Source organism: Passer domesticus, chromosome 2, assembly GCF_036417665.1.
Source record: "Passer domesticus isolate bPasDom1 chromosome 2, bPasDom1.hap1, whole genome shotgun sequence".
NCBI lineage: Eukaryota > Metazoa > Chordata > Aves > Passeriformes > Passeridae > Passer > Passer domesticus.
In genome coordinates this window covers 64,915,114-64,930,816 of record NC_087475.1, presented here as the reverse complement: position 1 = coordinate 64,930,816, position 15,703 = coordinate 64,915,114, and the positions used below count along the sequence as shown (strand labels likewise).

The following is a 15,703-nucleotide window of genomic DNA, read 5'->3' as shown; positions in this document are numbered from 1 at the left end:
TAAACTGAGGAGTCCAGCATCTGTACCCAAAATACAAATCATTTTAGCAATGAAACTTTACATGTATTTGCTTTTCAGTGTGAAACTGGCACATGATGAGGAGGGTTGTGCTGGCCATAGCTGTCGCCCACTTGGGTTTTCCCAGCCATATCCTCTCCTTCCATCCAGCCCCTCTGCCTTCCTTATTTTGGTGTATTTTCCCTATTCCTCAAGGTGTCTAGCTGTAGGTTATACCATAATCTGCTGCTTGCCTCCAGGTAGGCTGCCATGAACCAGGAAGTCCCAAGGGAAGGGGGAAAGGCTTGGAGCTGAGCAGGGCTGGGCTGCTCCAACACAGGACTCAATGCGAGGGTTGAGATCTTGAAATGATGATTAAGTCACATGGAGGATAGCCCAGAAGGAGGACAGTAAATTCCTTGCATGTTCTGTACGGCCAGTTAGGTGTGGGGACCTGAGACAGAGCACCACAAGCTGCTCCTTGCCAGCCCCAAGCACCCCCCAGCCAAGGATTTACGTGAACTCCGTGGTCCTCTCCACAGCTGGAGGTGCAGGAGACAAGTGTCTTTATGTATTTAGGATGAAGAAAGCCATGTTCTGGAAAGCAGGGCTCTCTAGAGGACTCTCCAGGAAGGCCATGGACCATAACTCCAGAGAGTGCTGGAGTCAGCTGTCACCCTTGGACTGACAAAATAAAACTTCAGGTCTTGAAAAACAGATTCAGTCTTGTGAAAAAATTGTATTTTGAGTCAGTGGTAGTAAGTGGGCTGTTTAAATGGAAAAAAAGGATATACCATAACTAATGGTGTAAACACAAGCCTAAGGAGATGTAACATACTCACCTGTGATTTATTGTAAGCTCACAATTGATAAATATCTGCAACAAGTAAAAGGCATCACATTTTTACCTGTCCCAGAGATGTGCATGCCAGGAGCCCGAAGAGACAGTGGTGTGGATTGGAATCTCCAGTTGTTACCACACTTTTAGAAAGCTACTGTCTGTGAGGGTTCTAAGTGCTGTTGGCAGGCTAGTGCCATGGAAGGAGTGGAGATCTGCCACAAAATAATTTTTCAGCCTTAATCTCTCAACCCCTCTTTGTGTTCTGTTCCTTAAAATGGCAACAGAGTCCTCTGCACAGCTCTCCAGGGAACAATGGGGTATGTGCACTGATGTGTGGCACCCTGTGAGACCTTGGAACAGAAAATACCATGTGTCACATCGGAATACAATGCCTGGGGACAGGGATTAGTGGTGAAAGTGGCAGTTTTAGGTTAATGGTTGGACTCAGTGATCTTAGAGGTCTCTTCCACCCTGTAATTCTATGTAAGGGTACTGTATAAGTACCATGTAAGCAGAAAGCATCCTGCTGCGCTTTTGCTGCTGCTGCTGCTTTCCAGCAGGCTGCAGCAGGGCTGATGGTTCCCTGTGGAAGGATCCTTGCAGGCTTTGTTGTTTATGCCTTCATTAGAAGGAAGATCAGTTCACATAAATTTCCTCTCCACATCCTTGGAAAAGGTGGATGCTTCAAGTGAGATCTGCCCTGTTCTTCAGTCCCACCCCTACCAGCCCTCAGCTGCAGCTGCTCTCAGGGAAGTGCTGCTCCTGAGTGAGCCATGCAAAAGCTCAGATAATTTCTTCATCTCTTGATTTCACAGTACTGAAGCCTTTCCATCAGGCTGCTGCTTTGATGGCTTTTTAAATTAAACATCGCTGTTAATTGTATAGATGCAAATCTGAGTGCCACAGAGAAGAAAATATTGTGGATCTTGGTATGATGTAAAGCCAATGTAGGTCACTTCAAACACACATTTGGTGCATATATGACAGGTATGAAGCAACTGGGGGATGTATGGCTCTTTTTTCAGTGGATTTGGTGTGTTTGGACTGCAGCTGGAAATTGCAATGGAGTGTGCAGGGAGAGCTGGTTTTCTTGTTGTCAAGTCAGCAGACAGAACATGTTCAAAAAAAGAGGCACTCACTGTGCTCCCAGAGAGACTTTACCTTGGTTCACACCTTTCCCTCCTGAAGTACAACAGTCAAGCCACAAATCTTGCGGAATGTGAGAGAAAATCCATACACTAACTGAAAATTTACTGTTGGGTAGAGCAGCCAAATAACAGCTTTTCTACCCAATTTCCATTTAGGTGTTCTCAGGCTAGCTTAGCAGAGCTCTGGAAAGGTAACATTCACATGAAGATGAAGACTAATAACAGTAATTCTTCTCGAAAAGCTCCCACGCCAGAACACTCAGAAAGCAGGATAGCAAAATCATGATGCTGTAGCTCATGTTAAAGATGTGGAGGATGAGCAGCCGTGAGCACACCGTTCCTGAGAAGTGTGGTAAGGTGCAGGGTGCTGATGAAGGTGGTGATGGCAGGGAAGGAGTGTTCTTACCTGTTTCCACAGCCTTAAAGGTGAGATTTGGTAAATCCGTGGCTGAATGGCTCCTGCACTTGGTCATTCACACAACACTTCTAATAGAGCAGGGGCAGGGCAGGGAGGTGACAGCGCTTTGCCTGCTCTGCACACACTGACTGGTCACTTTTCCTCTCTTGCTTTGTGTCTGTGAACACACACAGAGTGGTGCACACACAGCAATCTTGAAGAAGAAGAGGACAATTTGCACCCCAGGGAAACTGGTTGCTTGCTTGGTGGCTCTGTGTCATGTATTGCAAACCTGAAGAACCAAGATAAAATTTCTGCTTATCTGTACACATCCAGGCTGCCATGGTGGTTTTTTAAGATCCTGGGTGGAAATCTGCATTGTCTTTTTTTTTTGGACAAAAGCCCATGTCATCAAGGGGAGGTGTGCTTGTGCTCAAATTCACCACTTCCTCTGAGTGCTCCCTTTGTCTGCTTCTCATGCACCTCATGAACTAGTAATAGCAGAATCCCAGTTTTAATTGTGAATATGGATTTATATGGGATTTTGGATCCTCTGAGGGACTGCATAGATTGAGTGAATCACTGGATCAGAACAAAAACCCTGTCAAAAATCTCCAGACATCAAGAATCTCTAATTCCCTCTCTCTCTGCAGATCATACTTTTAGCTCAATCAATAAATAAAATATTTTAAAAAGTAGAAAAGAGAGGAGAAATAGGGAGAGAAAGGGAGAAATAGAGAGATTTGCAACATTATGGAATTATTTTTAAAATACAGTTTCCTCATGGTTCTTCTTTAACCCACATTAGATGTTAATTTCTGAAGGATTCAAGTATGGTTATTTGTTCCTATCTGAAATTTTCAGTCACTGTATTCTATATTTTTCTTTAATTTCTGTGGAAATTCTCTGCACTGACTTTAAACAATTCAGTCAGGATTACTGGAAGAACAGCAGCAGAATTTCTGTATGTGTCTGGATGGGCTCCATACCCCCAGTTTCCCATGATTCACAGGACTGCCTTACAGGTTTTTGACATTCCTCCTATGCAATGATTGGCACATAGAGTCGATAATTACAGCTAAATATACACACATGTATACTGAATAAATTTAATTTTCTTCTGTCACTCTTACCATTCCGGTTTGTGACACATTTAGACGTGTCAGTTGACTTAAATGACTTCTTGCCATTTTGCATGTTCTGTCTCTCCCACGAAGTTATCTCCATGGCTGTGTCAGGAATGCTTTCTGATGACACTGCTGCATTTCAAAATTGTGCAGGTGAGCTCAGGAGCTATTTCTTTCCCCCATTCAAATATTTAACCTGATTTGTCACTACTGACTTAATCTCTTTATTGCTTTCTGCAGGAGTTGTCATCCCTCTGTAAAATACTTTGGGCTTTGGGTTGTTCTGTGGTTTTAGTGTAACAAAGCTGCAGTCCATAATTTCCACTTTTGTTGTGGCATGGAGCAGAAAATATCATGCTGTGAATCCTTTGAGCAGAACTTAAAAAAAAAAACAAACCCTACATTATATTAATATAAATAAAATCCTAGAGGTAAAGTGATGGTTGTGAAACACCAGTCCTGGGAATTAAATAAGAAAAATGGCTTAGAGAAGTGTTTACACAGAGCACTACAGGTACAGCTGCTTTTGAGGCACAGGTGGGCTTGGCAACTTCTTTAGATCCTTCCCCTCTAGGTGAGTTCTTCCTTCAGTCATCTTCAGTTCTTCAGACATCTACAATTTTTTTCTGGTCCCTCCAGCCAACCTGTGCCAGATCAGCAGACTTGCTCTTCCAAGAGAGGTGTAGTTTTTCACTCTGAATGTCACATCTTGACAGCCTCCCTGTGCATGTTGCAGAGGTGATAAATGTAACTGTGCACTTTTTTTTTTTTAATATGGGAGTTATTTTATTTGTTCCTCTCATTACTTTACCACTCGAGAGAGTTAGCAGAGATCTCCTTCACGACTGAAATTCATCCTCAGTCCAGAGCTGCTGGACAGAGAGCAGGTGCGGTCTCTCTCTCATGCCACCCAAGCAAAGGCCACTCTGGAGCTACCAGGTGGATGTAAAATTCTGGGGGGAGCTACCAGCAATCTAAAACCATATAGGTTTATGCTTTTCTCTGGCTGAACTTCTGGCTCCTCTGTGCTGTACTGTGTAATGTCTTAAACTTCTCACCAGTTGTATTGTCACCGACAGCTCCAGAAAAGGAAGCATTGCTCTGCTCTGCTGTGACAGAAGTGACTAGCAGCTCTCCTAAGAGCATTTCATGTGCTTCAAGCTCTCTGCCAGAGAGAGCACACCTAATTTTAGTTTAAATGGATGTTAATTTGACGTGTGCATTTGAATAACTGAGATAAATTCTTAGCTTTTTGACATTAAAATGTATTAAGTGACAGGCGCTTTTTGAATACTGTTATTTTCTGAGAGGCTCTTTTTCTCTGTAACACCTGATAATAAAGCTCTAACACGTAAGAGTCCTGAATTTGTAGGAAGTTGCACTGAATGGTCTAATAGGTCATTTTCATCTCTGCCTTACATGGCAATAATAGAATAATAATAACCAAGGTTGCAAAACATTCCTACCCTAGCTGAATCAGCTGGCTTTTTTTATGGACTGGTTATTCATTGAACAATAAATATTCATGGATTTGACAGGAAAGACATAGTGCATAATTTAACTTAAGCAAAATTAAACAGGACTGGCAGCCTTATCCTGTAGTATATCACAAAGGACTGAACTTGAGTGGCAGCCTTGAGTGATGGCCTAAGACTGCCTGACTGTCACAGAAGTATTAGATTCTTTAACAGCAATTACAAATAACTTCTTACATTGCGTCCTTGAGTCTATTCAGTGCTAAAATCCTGTACAGAAGGAGAATGAGCTACTAATGCTACCATCCCAGAGAAAAATTCAATACTTGGTACTTTCCACTGTTGCTTTTGTCCCCCATGTTCCTTCTGGATGTACAGACGGCCAAATAGGGATTTGTCTCTAGAACAGCCTGTACAGCTCAACCTTTGAAAACATCAAACATCTGAGTTTGGTTTCTCAAGAAGAAATAAAAGCTGCAGTTGCTGTGCTAAATCTTGGCAGAAGGCTCTGGTTCTGTACTCACATCCCATAAAACCACAGTGGTGGGGCAGTGGAACAGGTTGCCCAGAAGGGTGGTAGCTACCCCAACTCGGGAAATATTCAAGGTCAGGTTGGGCAGGGATCTGCTCATTGCAGAGGGGTTGAAATTTAGGTGAACTTTACAGGTTCCTTCCAGCCCAAACTATTTTATTAGATATTGCTAAATATTGACCATGTGTTGTGTCACAGTTGTTGAGGATTTTCTGTCAGAGGCTCCTGCCTGCACGGCAATATGAGCTCAGCAGAGGAATAATAATCCCAGTCCCTTTGTGCACCCTCTCATGCTTTTACACACACAAATATACACAAACTGATACATTTGCCTCCCTCTTGCTGAGGATTTGCTGCCAACTTTCCCTCCAGCTTGCATCTTTTCCACATACTTGATTTCTGTCATCCTTCCCACTTCTTCCCTGCCCTCTTCCCATGGCAGCAAGGCTCAGACAGGCACCTGATGAAGGAGGCTCACCCAAGAGGGTAAATGTTCCCATCATGCTCCCAAGAGCAGTGGGAAATTAAATGTTCCACCAAACCTGGTGGGACAGCACAAGTTGCCTCAAAAAGACTCAAGTGTTAACTGTGACCTTTAAATATTGGGGATCTGACTGCTACCATTTATCAGTGTCTTATTTAGTTGATATGTGCTGCACTGAGTTAGGTGAGCTGTTCTGAGTTCCAGATGATCTCAGCCATGAAGTTCCCACCTTCTGGTGTTTTACCCACCCACAAATGTCCTGTTGACAGGCCAGGAAACCAGAGGTGTACCCCATTCCTTAGGCTGCAGAACCTCAAAAGAATGAATAATGTCCTGAAAACCTGGGTGCAATGGCTTTAAAGACAACCACACTCAAACCCCTCCATTTATACCAAGGATGACAGATACTATTTTAGAGAACTGGTTGAAATTCATCACTACTTAAAAAAAGTACACACTTCAGTATGCATGGCTTGCCACATGTTTCTGAGCCTAGCAGAAAAATTAATGCTTTTTCCCTGTGGAGATATTCTCTCCCAGGACCAAAGGCCTCCAGGAAGATGGACATTTTATAATCCTTAAGGCTACTTCATATTCCTCCTTATCTTCTCCAGGAGAGTTGTTTTATCTGTCTAGAGTTTCTTTTTCTTCCCACAGAATGTTATCCTCATCCAGAAGGGCCTTGTCTTTCTCCCAGAGGAGCTGATCTTTCCAGACATTCTTATCCTGGGGTTTCTTTAAGTTATTTCCCACCATGATTCCAGGGGCTGCTGGTTTGGAGAGGGGTGGGCCAGCCTTTTGCACTGCACTGCTCCCTGCATCCCAGATCAGCAGGTTCCCATCCAAGGGACAGACACCCCTGCCCTTTTCCCTGTGGTGCTTGAGTTACTTTTGTCCCTCTGACCCTTGGCATTCTCCTGCTCTTCACAGACTCCCCCAAAATATTTACAGCTTTCAAAATCACATGAAACTTGAACAACGAAAAGACCACAAAAATCTAATTTTCTGTTCACCATTCTACCTCATAATTCTACAGCTAGGGTTCAAGGGGCTTAATTATTTATCCTGTTTCATTAGATTTATTATGACTTTGAACAGTGCCTCCAGCTCCACAGAGGGAGTAGACTGCATTATAAATAAAAATTGCTCTGTGCAACAATTTCAGCCTGGTTTCTTTGCAAAAAAACCTTGCTCCTGAAAGGATGGCAGAGGAGCAGCAACCCAAGGCAAGGAGAAACAAAGAATCATTTATTCTTCCCTCCTGCCCTTTCAAAGTTCAGCTGGAAAATTTCTTAGGAAAACACATTTGGCTCTGACATGGAGGAAGCAATCCAGGTGTCTAAACAGGAGCACCCAGTGACAATTTTAACACTGAACCCCTCTGCATATGGTCTCTTAGAAGACAACACATAGGAGACCCCATGTCCTTTGGGACCTGCAGGTGGAAGCTGAGGGAGATATCCCAACACATACTGGGCAGAGGGCACCCAGGTGTGTGAGTGAGTCCCACCTTGGAATCTGCTTCTATGTGGTTAAAATTTCCTTTGGATCAGAGAAAATCAGGAAAAAACTTTGCTTTTATGAGGCTTCCATCACCTGAACATGCACAAAATTTTATAAAAAAGACTTTGAGAGCCTTTTATCACACAGTACAGTAAAAATATTGCCATTTGTTCTTTTACTGTGCTCCTGAGGCAGACTTATAAAGATGTAGGGTAATTATATCAGAGTACATTTTTAAATTAAAATGTCATTATTGTCTCACAGAAAATGACTATAAGTTATATAATTTTGTTCCACAAGTCTGCAAACACTCTTTTGGTTGCTATTGAAATAATTTTCTGCAGACAAATCTAAGAGTGCAGAACTAATGGCTAACAAGCCTCATGTTAGTTTAGATTTGTTCTCTGACTAGAGAGAGGCCTTATGTGAACAGACGCAAAATGAATTTGAAAAAAAATTATGTCTTTACTTGTTAAGACTCTTATTATCCTTCTCTGTTACCATCTCTAGCCATCAAAAGAAATAAAGCCCCAAAGAATTGTGTCATGCTGCTGGAAAACTTACCAGCAGCATGACACAATTTTGAAAACCTTACAACAACAGACACACAACATTTAGGGAAGGGCAGTCCTAATGGCAGCTGGGTCTCTGACACCCACTGGTGAGTGTGATCCATTGCTCACCTACAGTGACAGAATTTCATGAAGTTTGGAACCTGGTTGGAAGTCCAGTGATGCTGGGTGGAGCTGGAAGGAGTCACTGGGCTCCTGGCAGGCTATGAGCCAAAATGAGGACTTTGCTCCATATTCATGCTGGTTGCTTCTGAAGCATAATACAACCCATCTGCGGGTTTCATTACCCTCACTGGCTTCCCTACTTTGGAAAACTGTCTGGAAGACACAAACAGCATGCACATGAAATGTCAGACACATTCTCAGATTGTGTCCTTACGGCTGTATGATTAAATTTGGCAGCCAAGGGAAGAGCTACTGTATCTTGTGTTATTTGAACTAAAACAAGTGATGGAGCTAGAGCTGAGCACAGATACAGCCAAGACCAGACAGTTTTCAAAAGAAAACCTGTGATCCTAAATCTACCTGAAAGCTTGCTTTAGGAGAGAAGCCTGACTTTTAAATGGGTTGGTTCCACTGAAGTCATTGGGAAGAAGTGAGCAGATAAGAAAAGCAGATCTGTCTTTAGAGCAGGTATTTTAACCTGGACTTATGTTTCTAGTTTTTGAAAATTTGGTAATTTGAACACCTTCTCTGTGAAGGTATGCAATATTTTCATTATGCACATTTTAAATACATTTAGTGCAACTCAGGCCCTGATCCTGCAAGATGTGAACCAGGCTCTTTACTGGCAGAAGTTGTCATAATTTTTCTATTGATATTGTCTTAAAATTTAGACATGAGTGTTCAGTTTCTGTTTGGCTGTAGAATGTTTCACTGAGTCACAGTGACCTCTTAGTGAGACCTTGAGCCAAATTCACCCAGATTCTTTGATGACAAAATCAACCATCCAGCCAGGAGCTGAGGCCAGACATGGAGAATGAGATGTTTCAAGAGGGCTGTAGGAGAAACCAAGATTAAAAACCATCGTGATTGCTAGGACATAACCCTTGGAAATCTATTCCAGCTTTTTCTGTTTCAAGGTTTTTTCAAATGTCTCAGTACTTCTGCTAGAAGCAGCTTTTACTAAAATACTTCCTTGTCTGAACTTCAGAAAACAGCACAGGAATAGTTCAGATAGACACAACTCTGTTCATTAAGGAAGTCTTGCTCTCTGGGACACACTCTCAGTCTTCTTTCCTGGTGAGATATTTTCTTTCTTGTAAATGGCAATGGAAAGCTTTTTCTTTCTTCTCTCAGTTTGCTTTATCCCCTCCTCCAGGAGCTGTTTCTTCTTTCCAGAATGTTTTTGTGTTCCCACTACAGGTCCCTGTTTGACACTATAGCTGGGAAAGACTAATGGTGGAAGGAATATTGTTTAGTCAAATACTTTCTGAATTTTTAGTAAAACATTGTTTTTCTAGACAAGAGGTTTTGGTGGTGCAAGCGCAGCAAACAGCACAGTAAACACCATTTACAGTGGTGACATGGTGAATGAAACCTTTGTGTGTAAATTTTTGACATTTGAGTGCCTGTCATAAATCTGTGAAGTTGCAGCAGCAGGATATATTATTTCTGTCTCCTCTGTTTCTCTTCTTTCCTCCTCACCAAGGAAATTCTGTTACTAAAAAGGACAAAGAGGGTCCTTCAGCTTTCAACTCCTCATCCTTTGTCATTTCAGCACAAATTTCCTGGTAATATATGGAGATGAAATGTGCTTTCAACATTACTGCTACCAGTAACATCCTTCCTGGGAAGGACTAGATGGATAAAAATTTGTTCTCTGGCACATCAGTGAAAAACTTTTCCTTTCAAGGATAAGAAATGGGAAGCTCTCAACACCTTTTTTTTTTTTTTTTGAGGAAAAGCACAACTGGAACTTGGATGTTTGGATGGATTCTGTGAATGGAGTGTTTCTAGGACCCTTCTCACCTCTTGGATCCCACCACAGATCCCAGTGGCTCTGTACAGAGCAGCTCTCCACTGGCCTTAAGGCAGCTAGGACATCCCAACAGCAACATTTCAGTGTCTGCAGTTGGATCTGATTCCCAGACAGGAGGCCAGTAGCTGTGGACATGGATGCATGTCACACCTAGATCGTGATGCCACCTAATGTGTGGCACTGCCACTTGCACCACAAACCAAGGGGCAGCAACCTCACAGTGGGTGGGTGACTGCTCTGCCTCAGGGCTCCTTCATCCATCACTAAAATAGCAGTAATCACTTTCTGACCAACACATGGAGTTGTCTTAAAGAGATTTCCTCACTTGTCCAAAGGCTTTAATTTCTGCTCATGTGGAGGTAAATTTTTCAAGGGAGCGCCTGTGTTCTTGGAAAAGTTACTGTGCACAGGAGGGGCCATCTGTTGCTGCTGCAAGTGCTCAGGTATCTTTGGATTTGGAAAGTAGGTATTTTTAGAGAAAATGAGATGGCAGGAGTTACAGAATCCCAAAATATGTTCACTGACTTTAAGCAAAGCTCTGTATATGCCATATGTTTTGTGGAAGGAACTTCAGGCACCTTCCAGTGGTGAATCAAGCCAGGTTCCATGTCCTTCTTTCACAGTTGCTCCATCACATCATCACCTTACAAAAGCAGTAATATGATGCAGAGAGGTCTTTCCATGGCAGCCTTCTGATCCCTGCCCACAACCCTCTCCACACTGCGTGGCCTCACAGCTCCAGAAATCATGAGAAATCATCTAACAAACCTACTCCAAACACATCAATGCCGGCAAAAAACCCCCAAACCCTAACAACCAAACAACAAAAAAACAAACAAAAAAACCCAAGCCCCACAGTAAGACCTTCAGTTGGTTAATTGAATGAATTACTCAGAGGAATTGTAGATGATCTGCTGTTTCAGACCAGTTTCTTCCAGATCAAATAATGCATCTGGTAGTCCTCTCAGCCTAACAAAAGACATTTTCTATACATAATGAGAAGTCATTTCCTACCCTTGCTGCTCTGATGGTTTAGAAATCAGATTCTATTTAATGGCCCATTTATACTCACTTGATCTAAGTCTTTTATCGATTAGTTTGCATAAGCAATTCTTTATCCTTGGTATATTTAAATGGATTAGGCTTATGCCCTTAGTCTAAGATAGCTGAACACTGCAGATTGAGCTGAAAAAACAGATTCGCCACACCTCTCTTTTTTTAATGATCTTTTAAAATGCCCTGGCAGCACTAATCCACCACTCCTCATGCTACATCTGTGAGCCTTATGGCTCCTTTCAGTCAAAGAGGACTTAGGGAAGTGCTGCCCCAAGGAGACAGTGTGGAAACAAAAGACACCACGTGAATGGTGTTGCCATCTGGTGTACTCAATGCATGGGACGTGTTGCTTCCCTGTTTTCTCCAAGAGCTGTGCTGGAGGCACTTGGAGCTCACCCAATGCACAAGTGAACATGACTTTTAACACTGTCCCCACCTCTGAGTGGAGTCTGAGTGGAGGCATGCTAAGGTTGTGGACGGGGAGCTGCAGCCCCCCAGCCGGGTCTGGGAACTTGCTGGTGTATCTACACACCACATGAACACCTCCACACCTCCTGCTGGGACATTTGTCCTCCGCAGGTCTGCCCTGAGCCTGTGAGCACAGTGCCACCTGGTGAGACGTGTCTGCAGCCCAAACAAGCCTTGCCTCTCACTCACAAACCCCTTTGGATGGGGAAACCTAAACCTGAGCCTAAATGCCAGCACACCTCTGAGACATAATTTCATCAGGAGAAGCAACAATAGGCCTGGAATTTCACCAGAAATGGCTCATTTGCATAAGCCTTCTTGCTCAGGTATTAGCCAGAGGCTGGATTTGCTACAGCCCCAAGCTGAGCTGCTCCTAATCCATCCTTCATCCACTGCAACTAGGTCTAAAATTGAGTCCTTTGGAACCTGATGCCCAGGATATGAAAAGTCCTTGAAAGGGATCCCAAAACATTGGATTTGGCATGCCATTGGACTTGTTATACTGCAAGAGCTGCCTGGATAACTGCTCCCACAAAGCTCTCCTTGGCAGAGGAAGATCTTGGGATCCCCAGGGAACCCCCTTTGGTTCTTGCTCAAATAGAAACTGGCATGGAGGGAAATGTCATTGTTGAGTAATATGACTTTACAAAGTGTTTAGAGCCTGCTCCAGATGCCCTCTTGTTGAGCCGTGAGCTGTTCTGTGCATGGCAAGACATGGCTGTGAGAAGTCATGGCCTTGGCTGCCACCTTCTCACAAGCATCCCATGGGCACAAACTCCCACCTCCGGCCTCTCACCTGCAGCCTGTGGGCAGGCAATGATCATGAGGAATCAGTGGGATAATTTCTAGTTTATGGGACTTGGAGTGACTGCATAAAGCAGGATTTTACCTTTCAAAGTAGAGATTTTAATGCATGACCTAAATATACACATGTCCAGATACATAGAGGGGAGGGTTGTTTCTCCCTTGTGCTAGGGACAGCACACCCCACCTCCCACCCCAACACAGCCCTGCAGAAGAAAGAAACACAAACTTAACCAACTCCTGTCTTTCCTGCCTGCACAGATCACAGGGATGACTTTAGAATCCCCACTGCAGATAACTAAATGAGGCCGTCAGCAATACGGGCACCTACACATGCTGCAGGTGTCCAGCCCCACGTCACAGCACAGATGGAGCCAGTGCAGGAACTGTTCAGGTAAATACAGGCTTCTGGAACTGCTTGAGGTGCCCTCAATGACCCCTCCACCCAGGGCTAGCGAGACAAGACCTACATCCTTCTGTGTGGGCCAGGTGGGATGCACTTAGGGAACCATATCAGACCATGCCTCTCTGCAGACCCTAACGGGAACTCCTGTGTAGACACCTCTGTTTGACTCTCAGTTGATCCATTGGTGAGAGTGAACAAAATCCTGTTTCTCAGCTCAGCAAGCTTTTTATTTTTTCACTTTTTTTTTCCAGAAATCACATATTCAGACAACTGCAATGAAGACTCCTCACTCCACACGTTGATACTGCACTGAACTCCAGCTCCTAGCTCATTTGTTGTCACTCAGCTGTTCTGTGGTATTCCTGCTTTTTCTCCTTTTCATTCACCATAATTACTCCACAGCAAACACATGGTTCTGCTTCCCATGAGTTAAGGCTACAAGTAGGGATTGTGCTCCTCCCTTTTGGAGGGTTACCATTCTCAGCTCTGTTGAACAGATACGGTGTTAAATATGGTTCACTATCCTCCAGCTGAGGAGGACAAATGCACTGAAAGGTGGCAAAAGGCGTATTTCATGAGTGAGGAAATGAAATACAAAAATGAAAACACACAATGTTATCTTCTGTTGTCAATGGAACACACTTTTTATTATGTCTGTATGCAATGGGAATATTAACTCTGATGTGCGGAAGTGCAAATTAAACTGCTGATTTAGATGATCATATTTCAATAATAGTAACTTTATAGCCTTTTAAAATTTTTTATTCCATGTAAAACCTCTGTGAGTTATAAGCCTTTTTTGTCAACCATATCTTATAAGTGAGAGGTTTATATTCCTGCTGTTGCATTAAAGGAGGCATTTTGGTGCTAGGAGAGTTTAGCATTTTATTCAGCTGTGGTAACTTTCCCTTATACTCTAGCACAAAGCACAATTAAGACAGAAATGTTCAGTAGCTTTATTATGCCCTTGTGTGAGAAGCTAATCTTTTTATCCCCCACTTCATTTTTCAGGGACTCTCAAAGGATTTTGCAAACTCTACACATTTGCCTAGCGTACTCTGTAGTGGCATAAACAAAGAATACATGGACTTCAATAGGGACTTTGGCTTTTATATTTTTAGTAATTCCACTTTCTCTTACTGCAAGTTTCAAGAGTACTGGAATTTCCCAGTTAATATTGTGGGCTTGTGGGTAAATTTTGCTCACATTAATTTGGGCTACTTGTTACTTTTGTGGATAAGCAGGGGAACAGAGGACTGGAATTTTTAAAGAAATGTATTTATTATTTAAAGGAAAATTTTCTTTACGCAAAACAATACACAGGTTCTCCTCCTGAACTACCAGTGGGAGACAATCTCTGATGAGTGCCATTCAATAAAAATGAAATTAACGTGTTTTTTTTGTTTTGGTTTGGTTTTGTTTGGTTTGGTTTTTTTGGTTTGGTTTTTTTTTTTTTTTTCTGTAGGAAACCAGCAAACATTCCCAAGGAAGTAACTCCATTACTATCTTTTCGAGCACTGGATTTTTGATTTAGCCTGGCTTTCTATGGACACACACCATGTACATTTGTTGCCCTGGGTTCTGCTGTCTGATTGTTCCCTCTAATATCTTGCAAATCTATTTGCCAATTTTGATTGAATTTGATAGAGTAATTGAAGAGTCAGTGATACAAGCAAATGAGGTGAGGACATCTGGCTCACTACCATGCCTTGGATGGACAATGGCTACAGACCCAGGGAACCTGGGTAATAATTGTAATAAAAGTAATCTATTGTTACTTTCCCAGATTTATCCTCCAGCATTCAGGGCTGGAGGTTTGCAGGGATCCCAGGCCACAGCTGCTTCCTTTGGGTCTTGTAATCTTTCCTACAAAACCAAGACAAATCTTGTCCTATTCTGCTTGTGTGGTACATATTTAAATTTGAAAAAGACACCCTCTGAATAACCTGACTGAGTGAAAGCTGCAACATGAGCAGCTATCCCTTACTAGACTTTATTAAAGTTACTCTCCCTGGAAGTTATCCAGCATGCTTTGTCTTTTGTCTCTCTATTCCTTAGGCCTCAATTACATTGTGATAAATTGTCCTGAGTAAAGGAAAGTGTGAAGCAGTCAGTCTGATATTTTCTCATTTCTGCCTTACCTCTTGGGCATTGCCAAGTAAACTGCCATGGAGACCAGCACATAAACATCCCTTTCCCAGGACAGTCTTGTGGGAAGAAGCCAAGAAACTGAAACATCCACAGCAGTAGGCTTCACCTGGCACTGTAATTTATAATGACAGCCACACAAAACATTTTCTCAGTGATGCACATGAGAGGAAAGTGCATGGTCTGACCTTGTGTGTGTCAGCAGGTGGAAGCATTGCCCCGCACCAAGTTCTGCAGCTTCCAGAGCATCCCAAGGGATGGGCATGGTCACCTGGTGGCTCTCAGAGCCTGGGGACTTCGGGCTGGGCACACAGTGACTCACTGCATCAATAGCACTTCTAGTCCCAGTATCTTCTTAAGGCTGACTTAAAATTTTCCTTCAAAAACACCAGAATCAAGAAATTTAATGGTACTACTAAATGTCATTGTCAACACTGGCTACACTTACCACAGGAGCTCTTGGTCCCTGTTACTTTTTTCTATGATCTTCTTGTGATGATTAAATGTTATAATTTCCAGGATTCCCACAGGCAATCATTAAAATGCTGGCAAGTTGGTATTGATGATTGGTTCTCACTGCACAAGCAGAGTATTTCTCAGCAGATAAGTACACATTTTTTGCCTTGAATAGTGAAAGAAATGTACACTGAATTTCTTTCCCACTGGCTGTTTATATTTCAATACACAGGGATAATTTATACAAGAAAATATAGCATTCATGATTGCATCCAGCATTTACAAAAACAGCCAGGCTCTTCCAATTT

The 15,703-nt window shown here is 42.7% G+C and overlaps 1 long non-coding RNA gene across 3 annotated transcripts in view; it reads right to left on the bottom strand.

Moving 5' to 3' along the window:
- The window catches only part of LOC135294084 (uncharacterized), a 56,783-nt gene that overhangs the window by 10,664 nt on the left and 30,416 nt on the right, over positions 1-15,703 (bottom strand). Inside the window, exon 1 of one of the 3 annotated variants that reach the window (XR_010356246.1) lies at positions 2,393-8,015. The exons of the other annotated variants lie outside the window; for them this stretch is intronic. This is a non-coding gene — a long non-coding RNA (uncharacterized LOC135294084). Of the gene's footprint in view, positions 1-2,392; positions 8,016-15,703 lie in introns of those variants that run through there. 3 annotated transcript variants of the gene reach the window in all.